Here is a 23547-nt window from a genome sequence, read left to right on the forward strand (position 1 = left end):
TAACATTTCACAGATGTACAAATTAGTACATTGATAAGACAGCCAATATTTTGATCTACAGTAATAATTATCAACATATGTTCAGACTGGAGTGATCTCTTTTATAATAACCATACAATGTCTATACCTTTTACCTACATTTTAAAAAACTATAGTAATATATGTAAGGTGCTTATAATTGTGCCTGGCACATAGTTAGCTCTTAATAGAATAATAATACATAATTCCTCATAAATTCTCATCAACAACATCTGAGTTAGAGCCATTTCTCTTAGTAATTCCTATAAATATTTTATGGTACTATATGAAAACATGTCACAAATATGACATATACTGTTTTTTTTCTTTCCTATCAATTAGTTTAAGAACTATGAATATATAAAATAATTATTCTTATAACTCGATTCTAACAACTCTTAAATGAGATATTAACTATATATAACATAGATTTGATATATATGAGGTTAATAAATTATTCACTCTCATCAGTGAACTCTTCCAGTTGGTGTATGAATCTCAAGGAATTTTACTTTAAGCCTTCTTATGAATCGAAGCACAAATAATTATCATGTTCAATTGAGCATAAAATTTTGCCCTTGGCTTTTAGGAGAAACATGCAAGATCGTCATAGGGATGCAAGGGGTTATAACTTTTTTGAAAAATATTTTGGCACAATCTGCAATATACACATATTCTTTCACCTATTAATTCAATGTCTAAAGTTTTATGCATAGGAATTTTGGATAAATAGAGAGTTACATAAAAATCATCACTGCAACATTCCTTGTAATAGTGAAAAAACTGCAAGCAACCCAGAAATACACCAAGAAGGGAACAGTTAAATTATAAAACATAAGCATAAATTAAATGGGAGTATCCAAAATTATATGTACTGACGTGGGAAAGCATTTAAGACAGCGTAACAAAATAAAACAAATGTAAAATAAAAATAAATTACACCCTCACATAGTTCTTACATTCATACATACACAGAAACAAGAATCTGAAAGGAAGTGCACTAAAGTATAACGAATAACTCTGATTTGTGGAATATGGATAAAATGAATAAAGTGAGGGACATCCACTTTTTACTTAAAATACATCTAGGTTTTTTACCTTTTTATTACTGTAAGACATACACACATGCACAAATCAAAAGTAGACTGCTGATAAATATTAAATAAGCATCCCCACATCACCAATCAGACCAAGATATATGCTATTATCAGCATTCTAGAAGCCTCTCTCCTTCCCTCTTCCAGTCTCTGCCCTCAAGTTAAATTCTATCATATCTGTTTTAATGTGTTACACACCATATGAATTACTTTTTCTTTTAAAAAGTTGATTTAAAAAACCTTGCTTCAACTGCAGGAAGGCTTCTTTTTTGAATATTAAATACACTCAGCAGGTTCTTCAAAGAAATCAATTTAAAATACATTCTGGGTATTTTCAGTGTCTTCCCCACACAAACTGAGTTATTCCCTACAACTCCACGAGGCAAGAGGCAAGAATTATTATTACTCCCCATGTCCACACCCGGAGTTATGGCCTATGGCAGGTCAGTCAGAAAGTGCCCCAAGGTTACCCTGCCCGAGGAACGGTCTGCAGGGCCCAGACACACAGAGATGGAGTCCGATTCCGGCATTTGCAACTCCTTGTCAGACACGAACAAAGGAAAATAAAGGCAACAAGGCAGAGAGGTGGGAGCACTAGGGTGTCTCCAAGATGAGGTCCTCTTTTCAGCTTCCTCCTTTCGAATACTTCACTTAACATATCTAATCCAGCCCCCAGCTGCAAACTGAAAAGGTAAATTCCTCTTCTGATCTGACTTTCTGGTAAATAATGTGACCTAGCAAACTAAAGAGCAAGTATGTTTCCTTACGCTGTAGTGCAATCACATACTGCATTCAGAAGTGACTCATACAAGGAAATAAAACCACAATTTTTGAAACTATTGGAAACAATAATTTTAATTTAATGTTATTTTTGGACAACAGAGGGTTTTTTTTCCCCCTAAATAAGCAAGTTGGTGGTTTTGAAGGCTCTTGCTCATCTTTTTGTGGAAAATGCCTAAAAACAAACCACTAAAAACTAAACAAAAAATGTTCCTTCCTCAGTTGTGCCTGAAAAAAGACCTAATTTCTCTCACCAAAAGGCCACACATACTTTAACAGACACATCTGGGATTTCTGGACCCTGTAGTTTGAAACATTGACATAGACGAATACAGAACATGCCTCCTCTCAGATGAAATCCATAATTCTGAGGGTTAAAAATTCTTCAAAATAACATGAAGTGTATCTCCACAGAAAGCAACCAAAGAGGCCAAAGTTTGTTTCGGGAGAAAAGTAGAAGTATGAAGACTATAAATCTCGACTAGAATCTTTTAATTTGGTTATTCAAAATGCCAGTTCATGCTGGACATATCTTTTCTTCTTCTAGAAAACCAAGAATATCTTAGTACAAAGGAAGCTGTAAGTAAATTAGAATAAAAAATAACTGATAAACTTGCTTCCGTGATCATAAGGAAACGAGAATCAGTTCCCAAACTGTAAACAGGATTTTCTTTGTAATTGTCTGGCTTTGGATGTGTGTCCTTTGAAGACATGCATGGAACAGAGCAGTTAGTGAATTTCCATCAATATGCCCAGGCACTGGGACTACAGTGGGGGAAAGATAGGATCTCTACCTTCAATGAGTTCAAGTCTCTCTGGAAGACAGATTCACATATAATTAGCCTCAACACAATGTGCTTTTATATTAATAGCCTCAAAAAAGGTGCTATGGTATTACAGAGAGAAAAGAATGAATTCTGCCTGAGCCTTAGGGAAGGCTTCCCAGAGGAGGTGACATCTGAGCTAAGCCTTGAAAGGTAAGTAGATTTTTTGTACAGGTAAGCAGCTAAAGAGTAAGAGGCAAATAGGTTAAGGGAGCTGGAGCACGGCAAGACAAAGGTGGTGAGAGTATCTCAGGGAGAAAAAAAAGGAAGTGACTAATTGTACTTTATAACACAGAGCGTTCATAAAAATAGCTAAGTCTTACATTAAGACCCACTATACAAAGAATCAACCTGAGAAAGTAGATATGTGTCCTGAATTCTTGGAGGAGGACAGTTCCCTAATTTATGAACCTAAGAAGTGTTCCTTCAGAAAAACAGAACTTCTGGTTTGCTGGCTGTTCTCCAATGAGCAGGCTTCCTGTTCAGCATCAGGCATAAAGTATCTAGAGGGACTTGAGTTTTGCTCTGCCTTCTTTGGACTTCTTGTCAACGCATGGAACAGAACTCTATTCCGTGGTCTGAAAACTCATGATGTAAGCCCCTGACTTACAACTCCCCCCCCAACTCCCCTGGAATGGCCACCACCTGTCACGGGGTTGCCCAGAACCTTCATCTCTCTTCTAACAAGTAGCTGTGCAAGGTTCGTCTCCTCTTAGAAAACAATAAGACACTTTGATCACAAACAATAGGCTATATTTGTAGCCAGTTTCCTCTCTTAAAAGTAAATTTCAAAAATTAAAGCATAAGCCAAAGGAGAGGTAGGAGAGAAAGAGACAGACACACAGGTCTGTCATTTAGTACCTCTGCCCTGCCTTCTTGAGCATCAATTAGTAAATGATGCGAAATCCCTAGGTCAGCTGACTGCTTCCAGGTAACATGATTACCTGCCTAATATAACTAAAGTAAAACCACTAAATCAGACAATATGTAGGTGTGGAATTTCGAGTATCTTTGCAGTTCCTAATGAGATGTATAAACTTTATACTGTTTAGACCTCAGATGAGTATTAGCACAATCCTATATTTATAATACTAATTGTTTCATACCTCAAAATAACTTTCACATTCAAACCAAAACTCACGTAGGTCACGTTATCCTCTCTCACTTTAAGTTAACATTATCTGTTCCCATTTTGTTTCTTCAAGTAATCTTCAAACATCTCTCATATAGGCTTAAACTAGGTGGAGGTCAGAGGTGGTACTCAGACCAGTCACGTTTACTTACAGTCAATTACAGATCAAGTCATAGATAAAATGGCTTCAAAATTAAACCTCAAGAATTAGAACCTAAGTTTGGATTTGGTAATTCATCACAGGAGTGCTTACATGGGATATTCTCATTTTTATTTTCTTCAGATTATACCACTGTTACTGAACTCAAGATCCTGAAATTGTGGTACCGACTGAAAGCTAAGACATATTTCATCTGAAAATGTCTCATCACAAATGAACAAATGAGAAAATTTCTCAACTCAGTATTTTCATCTTAAGCAGTTGCGATTATAAGTAACTTTACCTTTTCTGACACTAAAGACTATAAATAAAAGTCTCTTATTACTGAATTATTTATCTATGGAAAAAATAAGTAATTGTCATTAAAAATGTATCAAAAATAACAGTAAAAAATAGAAAAATATATATATTAAAGAAAGTCAAACAAATATCCACTTCTTATACACTTTCCTAGGTCTTCTGCTCTCCCCACTCATATATTATTCTTGGGGTAAAAAAATGCTGAAAGTTGTCAGTCTGTATAAAGCTTATCTGTAAATCCCCTCTATGTAAAGTTTATCTATCAACACAGACCAATGAGAGTTGTTTGATTTTGTATTTAAACTTAGGAGGAAGGTATGAAGATTCTCCACACTTGACTGAAAATAGAACAATTCTCTCACGCAGATGCCTGGGAATCTTTTTTTTTCTCTATCAAGTTGTCTTAAGATCTGCTTTGGTCATGGTTTCTCAACTGGGGGCAATTTTGCTTCCAGGGGATGTCTGGCAATGTCTGGAGAGAGCCATTACTTGGAACAGGGTGCTACTGGCATCTAGTGGGTGCAGACCAGGATGTTATTTCACTCTCTACAATACACCAGACAGCCACACACACACACACACCCCAGGGCACCTGGGGGGCACAGTCAGTTACATATTTCCTTTCAGCTCAGGTCATGATTTTGGGGTCCTGGGATCCACATAGGGCTCCCTGCTCAGCAGGGAGTCTGCCTGCCCCTCTCCTTCTGTCCCCCTCCCAGTCTCGTGCTCTCTCACCCTCTCTCACTCTCTCTCTCTAATAGGTAAAATCTTTAAAAAAAAAAATTATTGAGCCCAAAATATCAATAATAAGAGCTTGAAACTACCTGAGACTAATGCAACACTGGTCTATATACTGTGGGATTTAAGCACAACATCAATATCAGTATAATTTTTTTTTATTACAGGTGCATCTGACAGTTCTTGGTAAGCCATAAAAATAGGACCTATTATTTTAACTTCCATTCCTCCCTCAGCCCACTCTGCTATACAGTCATTACATCTGAATCCAAGGACTGAGTGATATATTCTAGAAACAGGGGAGCTTATAACCCCCTATTGTCTCTGCAGAGATAAGAATCATAGCAATATTTAAAGGTTGTCTTATTATGTTTACATTAAATCCATCAAGCTCACTGTCAATTGAAAAGTATACAAATTCTTATAATTGGTACCTTCAGGCTGAGAAAAGCAACTGAGGATTATAAAATAAGGGTACCATTATAGAATGTGCTTAAAATTGCTGAAGAAAGTTGAGGACCACCCTAAATCAAAGCCTTAAAAAAATTTTAGATTATTGAATGTGGAAGTATTTGTTAATAGAAATTCCGTGTAACATAGATGGCCAAAGCTCAGTTTGGAGCACCTCTAATGTCTTCTCTTAGAGCTCCAGATACAGTCTTAGATTTGCCAAGATCACCCAAGAATGCCAAACTTATACATGGACCACCGGGGACTCCATTTCTAGTCCTCAGTCTACGGTCCCAAAAAATGACTTCCAGCTCTAAAAACCTGTGAACATTTTTGGCCAGTGAATGGAGACTAACAATTATCATCATACTAGCTGATACTCAATTCAGACACTATTCTAAATACTTCACATATGTTTACTTACTGAATTCTAAAAAGAGCCTCATAAAGTATGTTCTATGATATGTGAGAAAACTGAAACAAAACCAGTTTAAGTAACATGTTTATCACTACAGAGTCTTTAGTGTCAGAGCTGGGGTTTGAATGCAATCCGCCTGGCTCCATGTTCTTTGTGCTTAACCACTACACTAGAAAAAGAATCCGGTCCCTTAGATTTCAAGCGCTATGAAATACTTTTGTCTTCAGAGATCTTCAGGATCCTTGGGGCTTATCCATTGGGTCTCCAACTTCTCAGTGGTCATATGGGAAATAAATACACTTCTATATACATATACACATACATATAAGCTGGCCTTAGATTCAGAGCTGTGATTCTACCGAGTTAATACAAAAATCCCTGAGGTTGTTCTCAAGGCTGTCCTGCAGTCTATAGGTCACGGCTATCCCCTTTGCTCCCAATCTCATGGCAGAGAATATCTAAGGCCACCATCACTGCCCTCGTCCTCCTTTTCTTTATTCATTTACTCAACAGAAACTTACTGACCCCAACTCACTGGAGATATGGAGATGTCAAATGTCAGTAATCATGTCAGTAAATTCTCAGTCTAGAGCAGGATTTAAATTCACGTAATTTATTATGTGTCGATGTGGTAAGTACTGTGCTGAAGGTAGAAACTGGGTGCTTTGGCAGCAAAAAGGAAAGAAACATCCAACTCAGCCTCTGGAGGACAGCCTCTGGAGGACCTCTAGAAGAGGTTACATTTTGTCTGCAATCTTGAAAAAGAAGTCAAAAAGAAAGTTTCAGGGGCAGAAGAGATGTGCACAAAGAAATGAGGTGGAAGCGATGAGGGTGTATTTGTTTGAGAACCGTAGTTCTCCGTACAGCTAGAGATTCTTGTGACCAGGTGTGAGAGATGAGAACAGCAACCTGGGCAAGGTACTCAGCACAGAAGGCCCTGTGGTCCTGCTAAAAATTCTGGGATTGTCCTAGAGGCCAGAGAACATTTTTTGAAGAATTTTAAGTTAAGGAGGGACCTGATAAAAATTGTGAATAAATGTGATTGGACATTCCTGGGATGGGGAGGAGAGTTTTAGAGACAGTTCCAGCATAGTCCAGAGTGGTCCCTCAGGACTAAACCAAAGACAATATGACCTACTGTGTACAAGACACATGTCCACCCAAAGCTAATATGATAATCCGAGAATTAAACCCGTGATCTTGGTTATCATGGATAACTCACTTATTATTAAACCATTGCTTGTGAATGGTATCTACTAAGAAAAAGTAAAATTTATTGTAAGAGACTACAAGCCCCAAAGTCTTCAAAATTAACACAGAGAAGTAAAAACCTATTCATGTCACTCTAACTTTTGTATGTCCTTAGTAACACTGAATATGAAAAAGCACTTAAAAAGCATGTTATGTGTACCCAGAATTTTGCTAGGTCTCTTCATGAATGAAGCCTGGAAAATCTAATCCAAAGACAATGTTTAAGGAGACGAAACAAACCTAAATTAAAATTCTTCTTGGGTCAACTAAGAAAAATAAAAAACAGTAGCCTCATCTGAACACCTGGAAGTTCTGTAAAAAATTTAATAGCGCTGCTGTTCTTGACAGAATTTTTGAGGTTTGCCTTCTTAAGTTACCTGCTAGAAGCAAACTTTGAGATTAGAGAAAACCTGCCAAAGGGAATCTGAACATGACTCACCCACTTGTGATTAAATTTGGCTAGAATTACCTGAGTCATAATCATACATGAATATACATTTGCATTTAAATATAAACTTCTAAGTGAAAAGCATTAGCTAACTCAGAGACCTGTTGACTCCCCAAGTCATCATCACTTTCAACACACTGGACACATTAGGTTGGAAATGCTCCATCTCTGAGTCAGAACTTTTAGGTCTTTTCAAATCCTTAAACATTGGGGAGTTCAGAACCAGAGGTGAACTGTAATGAATAGATCACCCCACCGGGTATATGCAGAGGTCTGTGAATTGTGTGTATGACCTTCTGGAGAATAAGCTCTCCCACTATGTGGTACATCTATTTGATTAAGTATAGAATTTCAAATCGAATGCTATTGCTTTTGTGAGTAGAATTAAACTTATTGGCATATGAATGTAAATTTTTATGATTTCATTGTAGCCTTCGCTAGAAATGTCCCTTTCATTTTAGAAAGAAAAGAGGAAAGAATCACAGAAACAGCACCAAAAAAATTTATATGAAAATCTAAGGTCATGTCCATTTAGGCCACTGCTGATGTTTCTTCATAAAGTCCTTAAGAGGAAAAAGATATTCTTATAAAACAAGCCTTTGCCTGCAAAAATGGGGTGGGACTCATTCAGACCTGTATCTCTATGCAGGAAACATACTGACTACTTCTGTTTTCTAAACACGAAATTGAAATAAAGTTGCAGATTGGTTAATAAGAATACTCAAGTAATACTAGGGTGGGCGGACATACCTTTTGCCCACATATTACAATGGAGATATTTCAAGGTATTTGAGAGTTGTTTTTGTTTTGTTTTTCAGTGGAAGGCATGCTAACATACTACCACAGTTACTGTGAATGGACCCCCTTCTCTGAGGACCCTTTTGCCCTGATTTTTGCACATTGGAAGACCCTTAACAGAGACTCTGGGGGCCAGCAATGGTTGGAGGGCAGCACTGGTGAGTGATTCATGGGCCACCCACGCTCTGTTTCATGCAGGACAGTGAATATTTCTCCAGTGGGCACAGGGTCAGTTTTCACTTGGATAAAGGGGTCTGTGGCTCAATATATAAATAAAAAATGAAAACCACTGTTCAAGCGAAAAAAATACACTGAAGTTATAAAACAGATGATCAGCAGCAAAACAAAAGTGTTCACCTACAGAACACCTTAAAAATGTGAAGTCTGATAGGATAATCCATGCAGACTGAGAGGGTTTCCAAAATATGGGTGACCCCGTTATAATTTACACTTGCCTCTAGAAATGCGTTATGCAGTCCTTATCAGCTGATCCAACACAAATGTATAGATTTGAGATTCATAACCAGCATTCGGGCTTAAAACAACAGCAACAGGAGCAACAGCAACCAAAACCCTGTAAAATCAATAGCATCTAACCGATGGATAAGGCCTGGAAAGCAAAGGAAAATTCTACATAGAAGTTAACTGCTAAAAGGATCAATCATAAGTTCCTGACATTTGGGAAGCATTCTAGAGTAACAGTTTCTCCAAGTTCAGTCATTTGCCACCAATCTTCACGATTTTAGCTATTTTAGCCAAGCGTTTCCTCACTGTTACTTCATCTGCGTCTTCAAATAGGCGCTTTCTAAAATTTAATTTGTTTTACTTTAGTACTTCTTTTTGGACTTTCTGTAAACAATAGTATCTGTGAAATTATAGGCTTAATATGAAATTTTATGTATTTTTCTAATACCCTTAGAAATAAATGCATCACCAATAATATAAAAATAAAATGTTGTTCAGAGAACACCTGCAATGAACTTATATCTGGCTGGTGGGAGCAAGGGCCTAGTGTAACCCTTAAGGATAAGGAGTCTGAGATCAGAGCACAGAGTTGGAATCCTGGCTCCATTCCACTGCGTAAGTGCTCTCAGTTTCCTCACCTGAAAGAAGGGAAGGATAAACGTAACTAATTTATGGCATAGTTGAAAAGATAAAATTAGTGAATCCACATGAACACCTTAACGTGTTTTGCATAAAGTAAAGCCTCAGGAAACGTCAGCTGTGGTGTAATGATGATGGTAATGATTGATGACGACAATGGTGATGATTTACACGGACATAAAAATTACAACTGTAAAAAAAATCTGACAATTTCTATTTTAAAATATACTTTGAGATATAAACATAATTAAGAAAATATGCTTTAGATGTCAAGTCTCAAGATGGCTCTTCAATACTGGGGGGTTACTTTGGGGCTTTGGGGGGAGGTTTAAAGATTTTATTTATTTGCCAGAGAGCATGCACAAGCAGGGGGAGTGACAGCCAGAGAGAGAGGGAGAAGCAGGCTCCTCACTGAGCAGGGATCCCAATGTCCGGCTCAATCCGAGGACCCTGGGGGATCATGGCCTGAGCTGAAGACGGTTGCTTAACTAACTGAGCCACCCAGATGCCCCTTCAATATTGGTTTAATGCAACTTCACTTTGAAAGTATTCCAATGTGATCAGAGCAATCAAACTTTGCCTAGTATCTTCAATATAAAAATATCTACCTGTGAAAAAATAATATTAAAAAATCCATGGGGCTCCTGAGTGACTCAGTCAGTTAAACATCTGCCTTTGGCTCATAGCATGATCTCAGGACCCCGGGATCCAGTTCTGAATGGAATGGGGCTCTCTGCTCGGTGGGGAGCCTGCTTCTCCCTCTCCCTCTGCCTGCTGCTCTGCTCTGCCTACTTGTGCACTCATACTCTCTGCCCCTCTCCCTGTCAAATAAATAAATAAAATCTTTTTAAGAAAAAATCCTAACATGGTAATATAGGTCTTTATCCCATGGCCCAAAGTACACCAAAATAAATGTACTTAATGTATATAAATAAAAGTTTTAAAGATATGAGCATGTTGTATTAAAATGTTTCATATGGAGGAAAAAAATAGAATTCCTGACATTTTAATATGGTGTTATTCATCAGCCATGGACTGAAATCTCAGGGTGAGAAAAGGGCCAGGCCGATGCTGAAAGGTTTCAAATATCAAACTATACTATTATGTCAGTGACCTAAGATCAATTAGCACCTTTCAATGACAGAAAAGGTTACAGTGAGACTCAGAGGTGCACTCTCTGAAACTATTTTAAACCACCATAAAAATGTGGTATTGATAACTCAAAATGGTTTCTATTTTTACATTAATCTACTTCATCTCTTTTTCTGAAAGACAGAAAAGGAGTTAGGGCAGTAAGGGTAGTGGTATTCATTTTCAGTACCTCTCAACTAGTAGAAACATAACTAGATACACGAAAGAATCACAAAGTTAAAGAGGAAAATGGCGTATCACCAAGGCATATACCAACGTGCAGTGCCAGGGGCAATAGTAGATGACAGTGACGTTTACAAAGTCTTCAGACTTCTTAAAAACTATCAGAACTGCTTGTACTGCACTTGAATATGTGATTCTTATTTGTTTGTTTTCTTCCATTCAAGTTCAAACTAAAGGATGCCAGGTTTGGCTCCATGTACAATTTAATGAATATTCAGTGCCCCCCCATCGTAAAACACATCTAACGGATGCAGTATTACATATACAGCGATTAAATACAGCGCTGCATCTCACCCATTTCAACAGCAAATGCCTAAAAGATCATGTCATTTCTTAGTCCACTGGGAAAAATTCACCAGAGAGGCAGGTACATTGCAATGTCATCCATGCGTTCTCCTGTTGATTTCATGCACCTAGTAACCATTGTAACAAAATCCCCCAACTACATTTCTGAACACAGTTAGTTTAAGATACTCTATAGGAAGACACATTGTAAGAGCTTAGAATGTGTAAAAACAATACTCATTTAAAAAAGAAACTGTCGTGGTTATATTTTCACTGAAAAAAAATAAGGTGTTTGATAGACATTTGTTCAGTACTTCAATGAAAAGATTCGAAACAACTTCTGCTTTTGATACTACGTTTTTCTGTTTGTTTCTTAAATGAGTGATCTGAAATATTTACAACCAGACAGTACCTAATTTTAGGTTTTAAGTGCTTTAACAGCTCCGTGAAACATGATCAGCAGCTGCAATACAGAACTATGGTGAATAAAGTCCTTATAAAGGGGGCCTGTTTTTACTGAATGTCCAGTGTTCCTGCATTTACCTAATAGGAAAAAAAAAAAGATAATGAAAAAACATAATAAATACCTGTGCTCTTAAATTACTTAACACTTCAGTAAGTCTTAAAAGGATTATCTCCCCTCTTCTTGAATTCTCTATAAAAATGTGAGGTTTCCTTTGCTAAAATAAGTTAATTTTATTATTTGAAAGTTAGAGTGTAAAAACTTCCCAACATCCTAACTCTTCATAACAATAGTTATGGCTTTTCTACCATTCTGCTTTTTAAAACTCCTGGATAAATTAATTTCAGTGCATAGATTTTTTTAAATGAAATACCAAGCCACATAAATATATTTTTAGACATGGCATCAGTCATTTAGAGCTTGCAACAGAGATTGAAAACATGAAACTGGACACTCTATTTCCCGTGGGTATGTAAAATTTATTTACACCCCAAATCACAACATAAATAAAAAGGAAACTCTTAGAAATGGAAAACTGAGTTTTCTTTTTTCTTCTAATTCAAAGAGATTTTTTAGAAGAAAAAATAAATTACAGCAAAATGACAAACTACTCATCTGCCAGCCTCTCTTCAAAAAAGAAACTTTTATGCAAAGGCAAATTTTTTTTTTCAGTTAGCTTCTACAAATCCTCTAGAATGTAGCATCTGTATTTCCTAATATAAGAATAATGATTGTTCCTGAACCAATTTCTTCTTATACAAATCTTAGGGTTTACTTTTTAATTTTAAAATCTGAACACATGATTTAAATATTACCTACGAATACACGCATAAAGATTTCCATTTTGTATAAGAGAAATTAACTTTCTAACACCCAATGAAATAAATACTTCCTAGTAAAAAAAAATAAATATTTTTATTCAGTTATAATTGTGAAACAAGCACTGTGATGGCCTTAAAATGTTGAAGAGTACTCTTGTCAGGTAATTGACAAAGGAAAACAGTATTTTGAAAGCCACATTGATTTTAAACTTTCACTTGTTATGAAAGACAAGATATGTCCCTAACGATTAAAAAAAGAACAGTTTACAAATAATCTAATTATGTTACTTTCAAAGTTGTAACTGTCAAAAGTTTTACTTTCTTTCTTGTACAGTCATTTCTAAAAACTGTTTTAACTTTGAATGACTTACAACTTTTAATCGGGTGGAACAAACTATTTTTATGGCTTATAATAACAATAAAAATGGATGCGGTTATATCTGCCTTTGGTATTGTTGCCATAAAAATCAGATTCTGGCAGTCTAGCTCCACACAAAACAGTCTGTCTCTTGTTACTACTGCTACTTATTTCTTGGGATAATGTTATTTAAACACACACACACACACACACACACACACACAAATGCCTTTGGGTGCAGTCTCCTAAAACGCACCACACCACATATCAAATATTTTGTTTTAGGATTCTCTCCCTGCCCCCTTTCCTCATTTTTTGGTTCTTCAGCTACAAGATGGCCAGAAACGTTATAAAAGAAGAAGAAAAAGAAAAGGAAACATTTCTACTTAAAACCAAGTTCTGCCCAGGAAAGATCACCAAGTGCAATTCCTTGTCCTGATGGGGTTTTAAAAATAAAAACAAAAACAACCTACCCAACAAAAAACCATCATTGACTTTCAATACTGCCAGTCACCTATGTGTAAATGAAACTTCAGAAGCTGCTAAAGGGGAGTCTGAGGTTGTTAAAGGCTCCTAAGACTCCCACCTAAGTCCCGAAGGAGCCCGCACAGAAACTGACAAACGCAGGAGGGTGCAAAACGTGGCCTCTGAGGAGGGCAACAAAATGCCATATTCCAGAAGATATGTTTCGCTACATCAATTACGTTGATCCCAGGGTGCCAAGCCAAAAGGGGTAAGGGAGAAAGAAAACTGTTAAGTATGAGCTCTTAATGTGAAACCTAACCTGTTGGTTCTCTTAGGTATCAGATTTTGGAAGTGTCTGTAATGACAGCCAGGAAAGCAAATTAATGGCCAACGGCCCACTGGGTTTGAACACGAGACTCCTGTTACCTCCTCACAGATCAGGTACACAACACACACACGCACACAGAGATGCTCCACGTGGAACTGCTCCGAAACCAAAACACACGCCCCGTCGCTATTCTGCACCTTGGCAGAAAGGGCCCGGGGACCTGCGCCTTCCTCCACTGCCCTCAGGTTGGGATTCATGAATGACTGACTGCCGGCTCCGGAGTGCTGCGGAGAGGGGCGCGCGGGAAGAGGGGAGAGGAGACTGTCTCCAGACCCTCCCCTCCCACCCACCCACCCACACCCTCTCCCAGAGCACAGACCCCACTAGCCTTCAAGGGAAGGAGCGAGAGAGGTGGCGGGGACTGATGGCTCTCTGGTTTCGCTAGCGCCCTGCCGGGGGACTCGGTCCGCAAATTTCCTTACAGTTCCAAGCTGTTCAGATAAATGCTTACAAAGAAAGAGACCTCTTTAAAGTGTTACTAAACGAAAGTTCTGGCTGCTGTGTGGCGCACAATAAAACAAGCCCACACGCGGTATTCTTCGGAATCCGGCTTAACCACGCGAAAACAGCCGTTTCCAGTGCCTCCACCAACCCCAGACCCAGCAAACTTTGAAAGGAGAGAAAACCTGCTCTCCGCAGCCAGGTCTCTCCGTTTGGAGAAGTTATAATCCCTCCATGGCATCCGCGTCCCGAGCCAATGAACGCGACTCCTCTGACAAGGCGCCTCTAATTTCACGGACCCTGGCAAGCGGCAGGAAACATTCGGTCCACGCCGCATGAAAACTATTAAAGTGGGATGGCCGCAGTTTAAAAGGCCGGTTCGTGCCTCGAGATTAGAGCACATGCGGGGTACGTACACACGCATGCAGCATCGTGAAAATGCCAGGAGCCTGGGCCCTCCACGGGACCCGGTCAGCATCTCTGCGTCAGGCTTATCTAGGGGGTCATCAAAGTAATAAACAGCACTGGAAGGATGTCGGGGAGACCTCGGGCGCACGCCCCCGCGAGCCGGGCAGCCTGAGTACAGGTGGGGAGCCGTCCCGCCGCGGCCCTGCCCCGCAGGCTTGGAGAAGACCCACGGGGCGCCGGGTGTCCTCCCGTGCAGAAGGCACCACTGCAGCCCCGCGGCCTGGGCCTCGGGCGGGCGAGCTGCACTCCGCCTCTGGGAGCCCGCCGGGAATCGGCGTGCACACCCCGTCCCGCCCCACGTTCCCTGTCCCGGGGGCTCCGCGTCCCCGGCGGAGCCGCGCGCACTTCCCCGGAAAGAGTTCACAGTCTCCCCGCAAGCCGGACCCCGCGGGCGGGGACGGGGAGAAGGGACACTCACCTCCCCGAAGCCCGGACCGCCTCGGGATCTGAAGTTCAAGTGTCTGTCCCAGCCGCGGACCCGTGCGTCTGTATTTAGGTATTTACTCTCGTTCCTTCCAGTGTCGGAGCTTCCCCTTCGCGTTGTACCTCTGGTGAAAACAGGACATCCCCTTCGGCCACCCCCCGACAAATAGCGTACACTAGTGGGGGAGAAACGGGGCGGGGGGAGAAGCCGGCTCCGAGGGGGAGGAGGAAAGGAGAGGAGCCAAAACTCTGGACTAAGACAGGGGTGGGGAAAAAGTGGAAGAAAAGAAAAAGAGAGCGCGCGCACAGCCACCGCTGTCGCCACTGCCCCGCTTTTCCCTAAGCTCTTTCCCCCTCTGAACCCGAGCGACAACTTCACGTGGACAGGATCGAAGTTTTGCGCGGAAGCCGGGAGCGGCGGAGCGTGCGCCGCGCCGCGGGCAGCCTTGCACTTGCGCGCGGGATTGGGGGCGGGGGACGCCGCCGCCGGCGCCCGCGGCCACTGGAGGCCGCCGGGGGGGCCCGGGGCGGGCGGCGCGCAGGGACCAGCTCCTTTTTATTCGACCTCGCTGACTGCCTGTTGTCATCGTTCGAGGTCCCGCGTGGGGACCGCTCGGGACCCTTGGCGTCCCCGGTGGCACCGCAGTAATCTCCGCGTCCTCCGCGCCGCCCCCACCCCGCCCCCACGGGCCTGGCGCCGGCTGCTGCCACCCGCGATTGAGGGGAGGGACACGCAACCGCACTCCCCTCCCCGGACGAGGGCACCGCTGTCTGTCCCCACCTGCTTCTGCGGGACAGCCCAGGGGTTGCCTCCCACTCCGCCGCAACCCAGTCTCCCCGGGTGTAGGCCACTTCGGGCCCTCTGCCGGATTCCTTTCCACTTACCCCAGGAGAGAAGACAGAAGGGACTTCGCCTGCTTGCAAAGACGTAAAAGAAAAACCAACCCTCGCCAGTCGGAGGGGACGAAATACCCTTTTGCGAGAAGATGTATGCTAGCAAGGAGTAAGCAGTCTGGGGGTAGGCTTGCTGGGAAGGGCCTGGGCCCCTTCCAGCGCTGGGCACAGGTATAGGCATCCCTTCCAGACGCCCAAAGGTCAGGCAGCGTCAGAGCTTCCCCAGGCACATTGCTGAAGTGACATTTCAGAGCCTAAACCTTATGCGCCTGCTTTAGGCACCCACATAAGATTTAGTATTCTATACGAGCATATGTGTATACCACAACCAGAGGCCACAGCAAAGTAGACAATAAAAAAATACATAAATTTTGCATCCATTTAATCATCTCTCCCTGAAACCTATTGTCTATTCTTCTTTAATTGTCACATCCATTTAAAGTGCGTTAATTTATTGAGAATATATGTCAGTCATTACACTGGTCCCTTTTGGTAGGTGTATACTCATTTAATTTTCACACCTCTAAGGTGGTTATTGTATGGTGGTTATTTAAGCCCCTACAAGAGATAAGGAGACTAGGCCCAAAGAAACCTAAGTAACTTCATCAAAGACAACCCAATGGTCTCTAACCACAAAGCCTATGATTCAACAAGCAGCTCCTCACATTGCCTTAGATGTGGCGGTACAGATTACAAGGTAACTAGTAGAATTTACTCCTATTCAAAGAAAATTTAGTTTTAATGTTTTGTCAACTTAAGTTATTTTCTGTAAAAAGTTCAGAAAAATATTTCCTCCTTTATTTCAGCCTGTTCTTTTCCAACTGCCACAAGGACTCTTCAGGTTTAAAAACAAAAACCAGTATTGAATTGTTATCATTACAGCTTATTCTTTAATTAGCGAGGGATTATCCACAATTATGAACAAGCAATGGAAAAGGTGAGGTTGTAAATTTAAACTGATAAAGGCACTCTCTGCTACTCTCACCATTCCGTGGGTGTCAATCTTGCCTGCAGATTTATTTTGAAGGCCTAGACCTGCCAAGAACCGTGTTCCTTTTTCTGCTTCTCAAGGTGGAAAGAGTTCTGGTGGCGGATTTGGTGCAAAAAGCATTTGGAGCATGATCTGCAGGACATCATGGCATGAAGAGGATGTTGGTTAATAAGCACATAAGACAGACATATCAATGAGGGGGCGCCTGGGTGGCTCAGTGAGTTAAGCCTCTGCCTTCGCTGGGGTCATGATCTAAGGAGTCTGCTTTCCCCTATCTCTCTGCCTGCCTCTCTGCCTACTTGTGATCTCTGTCAAATAAATTAAAAAAAAAAAAAAGTATCAATAGGTAGAGTTCATTAACTTTGCAGATCTTATTTTCCCCCATTTTACAGGTGTGAACATTAAGGGCTCAGAATTTGTAGCAGCTTCCTAATAAATGGCAGACCTAAAATTAACACCAGCCACTGTGCAACCCCAAAGACCACTGTTAGCCACTGTGATGTTATTATTATTCACAGAGTAGTCAGAAAAATAGTAAATATTTTTAGTACACTGTGTATGTTTCAATGACTGTACCAAATACATAAAAAGTAAGTGCAAATGCTGAATTTGATTCTCTCCTCATAAGGCCACAATTTTTGAATTTCATTTTGGTATGAAACAGTACTTCTAAATAAAGGTGGGGAGATGCACAATTTGGATACAGTAAAATTTCATACTCTAGCATATTGTTCATACAGATGTAATTTTTTGCATGGTTTTTTTACTCCCTTCTAAAATCAGATTTTTACCAAGACTGACCTTGCTTTCAATTTACTTTGTTCCCATCTGATTTTTTATATACCTTTATAAAAATGTATTTACAGAAGTTATTTTTAAAAACCTACAATTATATCACAGTACTAGTATTCAACTGCTTATTACTATCTTCGAGTCCATCTAGTCTTAAATATACATATATTACATGGACACTAACAGGAGTGATATAAAATGTCATATATCATTCCAAGTTTGAAATAAGAAATTGAGCATAGGAAACAAAGAATTTTGAGGTTGTAAAGGCAAAATGTATTGCTTGTTTAAATAAGCATTATTTCCAGCATTTCTATTGAGTATCACTTTTATAACTATTGCTATATCCTCTGTAATAATTTAACTTAATACTTTTCTTTAAACTATTTGTATTAAAAGTTTATCTGACAAAGGAAACTTCTTATTATTATCATAAGTGGAAAAAGTCAATATTATTTACCATAAGTAGAAAACAACCTTGCAAATGAAACTGTATTATGTAAATGAAAAGTATTTATTCTAAGCCACCTAAAATTATTTCACCCACAAGTTTGAGAAACACTGGTTTAAAGAATTACATTCCTTATGTCCCTCAGGCTCTCTAAAACATATTTTCAAGCCTTTCCTTTCCTTTACTATAGAGAAACACTGAGTCCAAGATGCTTTGAAGTGTTACCTTTAAAATTCTGTTTTAATTCAATTATTGATTTTCTTGCCTAAAATATACACTTCTGAAGTTAAGGTGTCTTTTTAAAGTTAATTTATTTTTTATTGTTTTTCTTAGCATCTTACTTGTGGTAAAATTCGAACAATTCACAAGTATACAATTAAAAACCAAATTAGCCTCTAGAGAGACTATACCGGTTACCCCTTACTCTCCCCTTCCGCCTGACCCCTCAAAACTTCATCATAGGCCTTCACCTCTGAGAAACTCCAACTGTTAACCTCGTGAAGTGGCGGCATCTATTGGCCTCATCTGGTACTGCAACAAAGTTCTACAAGGCGAGGCAGGGGAGAGGAAAAAGTAAAAGACAATGAGAGGGGAGGGGGTCAAAGAGCTTGAAAAGACAGGTGGGGAAAGTCTGAAATCTTCTGGAAAATTCTGGAAGTGCTTCAGAAACACTAATAGACCCTACATGACACGAATCAGGTCATCAGAATATCCATAAATGTCCAACTTAATCTGAGAAAAGACATGTATTTGGGAGCAAAAAATAATGTGACTTTATGTGAAAATCAGGGGAAACCGAAGATTCCCTTATTAGTAATTCCTTTAGCCAACTGCTCCAGGGGGGGATGCTTCTACAGTTCTCATCTACTATTTGTTTATTTTTCAAGTGTGCATAGTACTGTTTGGCTTTGGGTTTTATAGAAGACAAATTAAACCAACAAAGCCCTTTAGGAGCTCAGAATCCAAAACATAATTTTTATTTTAATTTCATTTAAAAGCAACCTTAAGGGAAGATCATTCTATCATCTAGTAAGAACAAAATTTAGGCTAAAAAGTTTTAATAAGACACTGCCTTTACCAACGAAAGAAAGCAGAAGACGGGATGCTTATAGAAATAATCGCAAAATAGATCTTTTGAGTTACTCCATTGGTGGACTTTTGAACTCCAGCTGGAAGTATACTCAGTTCTTAAAAAAAAAAGAAAAGAAAAGTAAAGAAAAAGAAAGTCATTCAATTGTTTCTTAGTAAGTTCTAAACAAACCCTCTGAGCTTTGGGAGAACAGCCTTTCAGAGGCCAGCATCCATACAAAGTAGGTTTAACACTGTTTTACTCAACTACTCTACCAATGACAGATTACGGGAACAAATGAAGATAAGACACAATTGCCCAGGAATCTAAAGTGCTATGCTGCTGAATTACCAAAATCTGTAGATAAACACATATTCTGAGTAATTTTGCACAAACAGATCAAACTTAAAAAGGTTTCTACTGGTTTATGAAAGTGAAGAAATCGGATCTGCAAGGGACCTGTTGGGTCATTCTCTTCTGCTGGGCTCTCTACTAAACTTCCTCATTCTTGGCAGAGTCTCTAAAGAAAAGGAAATGAATGCACACTCTCCGGGAGACAGCTTCATTATATTTACTTTTAAATTCTCTCTTGAAATTTTTTCTCCAGTTAAATCCTTTTAGTACCATATTATGCAATTCTACTCTATCTTTCATGTTTACACCCAACCTTCAGATGTTTATAAACAGATATCATGCCCACTTTTAGTCATCTGTGAGCCACGTTAAACAAATGTAAGGCCTTTTAATCTTGTTTCAGCTCAGTCTCTCCAAGCCCTTAATCATTCTTATTGCTTGTCTCTGAACTATTTCCAGGTTCCTAGATGTTCATTTTTTGTTAGACGGATCCCACATTGAATGCATTGTTCCAGGTGTGGTCTCATTAGCATACTAGAATGAGTTTCCCTTTTTTTTTTTTTTTTCCTTTTTCTTCCATTTCCTTATGTTTTGGCTTCATTACAAACTCCCACCAACTTCTGCTACTTTACATATTCTCACAAACTTATATGTAAGTTTTTTGTCTATTTTCTCTTCAGCAGAGTTTCTTCTAGCATAATGAAACAATCTGGATTTCCCAAGTACTTTACATGCATAGTTCTAAATGATGATAAGAGTCAATATATGAACAAATGTTTCAAATAAGGAAAGATCTAACTAAACTCTTTTTTAATACAACTCTTAATTATCTATCTTTATGATGTCCATTTACTTATAAAAGATATCCACTGATTACAATGTCAAAGTCCCCAAAATCCACCAATGGTAATTCCCAAGTACCCAAATTATGAAGGGCAAATAAATCGATTTGACAATTTTAAGATAATGCATTTGGCATCGTTAACTCCATTACCCATTTACACTATAAAAGCTCAAAGTTAGGAAGACTGCTGTATTGCAGCTATCCATTTAGACTGAATATTTTTTAACGAAAATATTTTACTATAACTGAAAATTTAAAGGAAGCTTTCTAATATCCATTCTTTTCACTATGTCTTAGAGTACAAATGTTTAGAAAACACGTCTTTATACATTTTTAAAATTATAGCTGTATATTCTCACCCCCACCCCAACACACATTAAAATGACTTTCCTGTTCACCTAATTCTTTTATTCGGACACCAAACATCTCAGAAGAAGTGGTCAGTCCTCCATGCATCTACTTCTCCACCCTGTTAAGTCCTAGAAACCTGACTTCATTCTCTTTTCTTTACAGAGACTGCTCTCTTTAAAATCATCAGTGGGGCACCTGGGTGGCTCGGTCAGTTAAGCATCTGCCTTCAGCTCAGGTCATGATCCCAGGGTCCTGGAATCGAGCCCCACATCCTGCTTCCTGCTCAGCAGGAAGCCTGCTTCTCCCTTTCCCACTGCCCCTGCTTGTGTTCCCTCTCTCACTGTGTCTCTCTATGTCAAATAAATAAATAAAATCTTTAAAAAAATAAAATAAAATCATCAGTGCTCATTCTAATGGTCATTTCTTCATCACCCTTGACTTCCGGGAAGCATTTGGTATTTTCAACAGTCTTCTGCTAACTTCCAGCAGACTTCTCCTCTATCAACTTCCATGATTCTGTGTTTATCCCCTGATTGTACTTCTCTAGTTCCTATGGTACCACTTTCACAGAGGCCCAACCCTTAGAATTTGTCCTCACTCTTTCTTACCTTTCCTATACAAGGAGTCAACAGGACAAGTTTATTTTGCACTGGCAGTGTCTCCTTATCTGTCCTTCCATTTCTTTCTCACTGCTGCCTCCCCAGGCCAGAGTTGCAGAACTGCCATCCTCCTCCTCTAGGCTCTCTTCAGCTAACATATGACACAGAGATAGGAGTTTGTCTTTCTCTAAATTTCAGTTCTTGTCTCAGTGAAAATACACCGTAGGTCTCAAATGTCAATTTAATAAAGTGCAAACATCTAATCCAGCAGTGAAATGCCCAGAGCAGATGTGGCAAACCAGAACCTTCCATCTTCCTTACCCTCTTATGCACAGTCCCTTGTAACTAGCAGGAGATCCATATTTACTTACATAAGTTAATCAATTGAAATGAGGTACTTAAATGAAGGCTGACCAAACATTTCAGCTGATAACCTGTCGCAATAGAGCAGAGAATAATCAGTATGATGGGAATCCTCCTTTGTGTTTAATTCGTTTGTAGGTAATGCCAATTCATGGAGGATCCCCTTTGCACAATTTGATACCCTTCATGCCCCAAACAACTTCCCTCTTTTGTATTCTACTTTTTACTGTTTCCCATTAGCAGAGATAAAGTGTTCTGTATGTGTCCTACAAACCGAGATCTGTGATGAATCATCCCAGCTTCATGACCTAATTTCCAAAGTAGTCTATGAACTCAAGAAAACAGAGATTGGGATACATGGCTCAGGAGGGGAATTTGAGGACAAGAGAGGGAGGGCTGGGGCAGAAAAGGCAAGAGGAGAGGGACTCAGCATGACTGACTTTTTTCCTTCTATTAGTAGACCTCATGTAGTGCTGGGGACCTAAGATGGACTCATTATTACTGTACTCATTAAAAGAACTTCCTTGGGGTTTCTGGGTGGCTCAGTTGGTTAAGCATCTGCCTTAGGCTTGGGTTGTGATCTCGGAGTCCTGGGATAGAGCTCCGCATGGGGCTCCCTGCTCGGCAGGGAATCTGCTTCTCCCTCTCCTACTGCCTCTGACCCTTGTTCATGCCCCCCCCCCCATAGATAAATGAAGTTTTTTAAAAATTAAAAATAAAAGAACTTAATTGCCTTCAGACTCCCTGCTAACTTGATATTAACTGAAAGTTCACCATAGTTCCCCATCTGCAATAAAGGATGAGCCCACACTCTTTTGTTTCAAGATGAAATGAGCCAGTGCAAGTGAAAAAACTTTGCCATTTCCAGAGTGCTGTATACTCACGGAAGACAAAGCCTGGGGAGGCCATCGTGCTGTTGCTCCTCATCTCTGCCTCTCTGGAACAGCTGAGAGTTAAAATGCCATAGCCTTTTTCTCTTTAACCTTTAGATAAAAGGCAATCTAAATAATAACAATGGCTCTCCCCGCCCCCTCCCCCCATTGAATCAATGAAGCTATTTTAAAGGAAAGAAACCCATAAACATAAACCCATAAACATTTACAATTTCTCCCCCAAATTGGCTCATTGCCAAAAAATTATTCCTCATAGCCAGGACTAAAACCACCTAGGACATCAGTCCTGAGGAACCCAAGAGCCTGGTGTCACAGCCTGGTTTTCACCCTGGGTTTTAGGATATCAAATTCTTAAGCCCCTCTTCACTGTCAGATCCTTTCCCCAGTCCTCTGATTCCCAGAGCTGCTCTTTGGTGAGTGGGCCCCCACTGACAAGCTCCCCATGGGAACTTTCTTTTCCTTGGCTTCTGTGGTTCAGCTCCAGCCTTGGTCACCTCCAGCCCTCTAGCTCCTCCTTGATCTTTGTCTTGAATCCTTTCTGGCCATTTAAATGTGGATGTCCCTTAGCACCTGCTCTTAGCATTCGAGTATGCTTACTCAACGTAAGGAGGTACAGAGATGAACCAGACCCAGCCACCGTCCTCCAGAAAACTTAAGTCTAGAGCGGAAAATAGGGCATTTAGAAATAGTTATTACATGAAAGAGAAAGTGTCCAGCTTAAGAGAAACATTGAAAAGCATACTGCTTTAGTTCAGAACAGAGAGAATTTGCTTTCATCTGAGGGAATAAAGGAGGTGGCATTTGGACCTGGCCTTTAGATCATGAAGAGTGTTATGCCTAGGAATATGTGTAATTCCAAATAAGAAAAACAGAAGCCATTGTCCTTCCATTCCAGCCTCCTCCAGAACAAGATACTCTTCTCCCCGTGTTCCCTTACCTATT

General features: G+C 39.9%; 1 protein-coding gene across 1 annotated transcript in view; it reads right to left on the minus strand.

Moving 5' to 3' along the window:
- The window catches only part of EYA4 (EYA transcriptional coactivator and phosphatase 4), a gene marked incomplete at its 5' end in the record, with an annotated part of 266943 nt that extends 251554 nt beyond the window's left edge, over positions 1-15389 (minus strand). The window contains one exon of the mRNA XM_080807217.1: positions 15000-15389. The remainder of the gene's footprint in view (positions 1-14999) is intronic.
- Between the last annotated feature and the right edge of the window lie 8158 nt (positions 15390-23547).

This window comes from Martes martes (genome assembly GCF_963455335.1).
Source record: "Martes martes genome assembly, chromosome: 6".
Classification (NCBI taxonomy): domain Eukaryota; kingdom Metazoa; phylum Chordata; class Mammalia; order Carnivora; family Mustelidae; genus Martes; species Martes martes.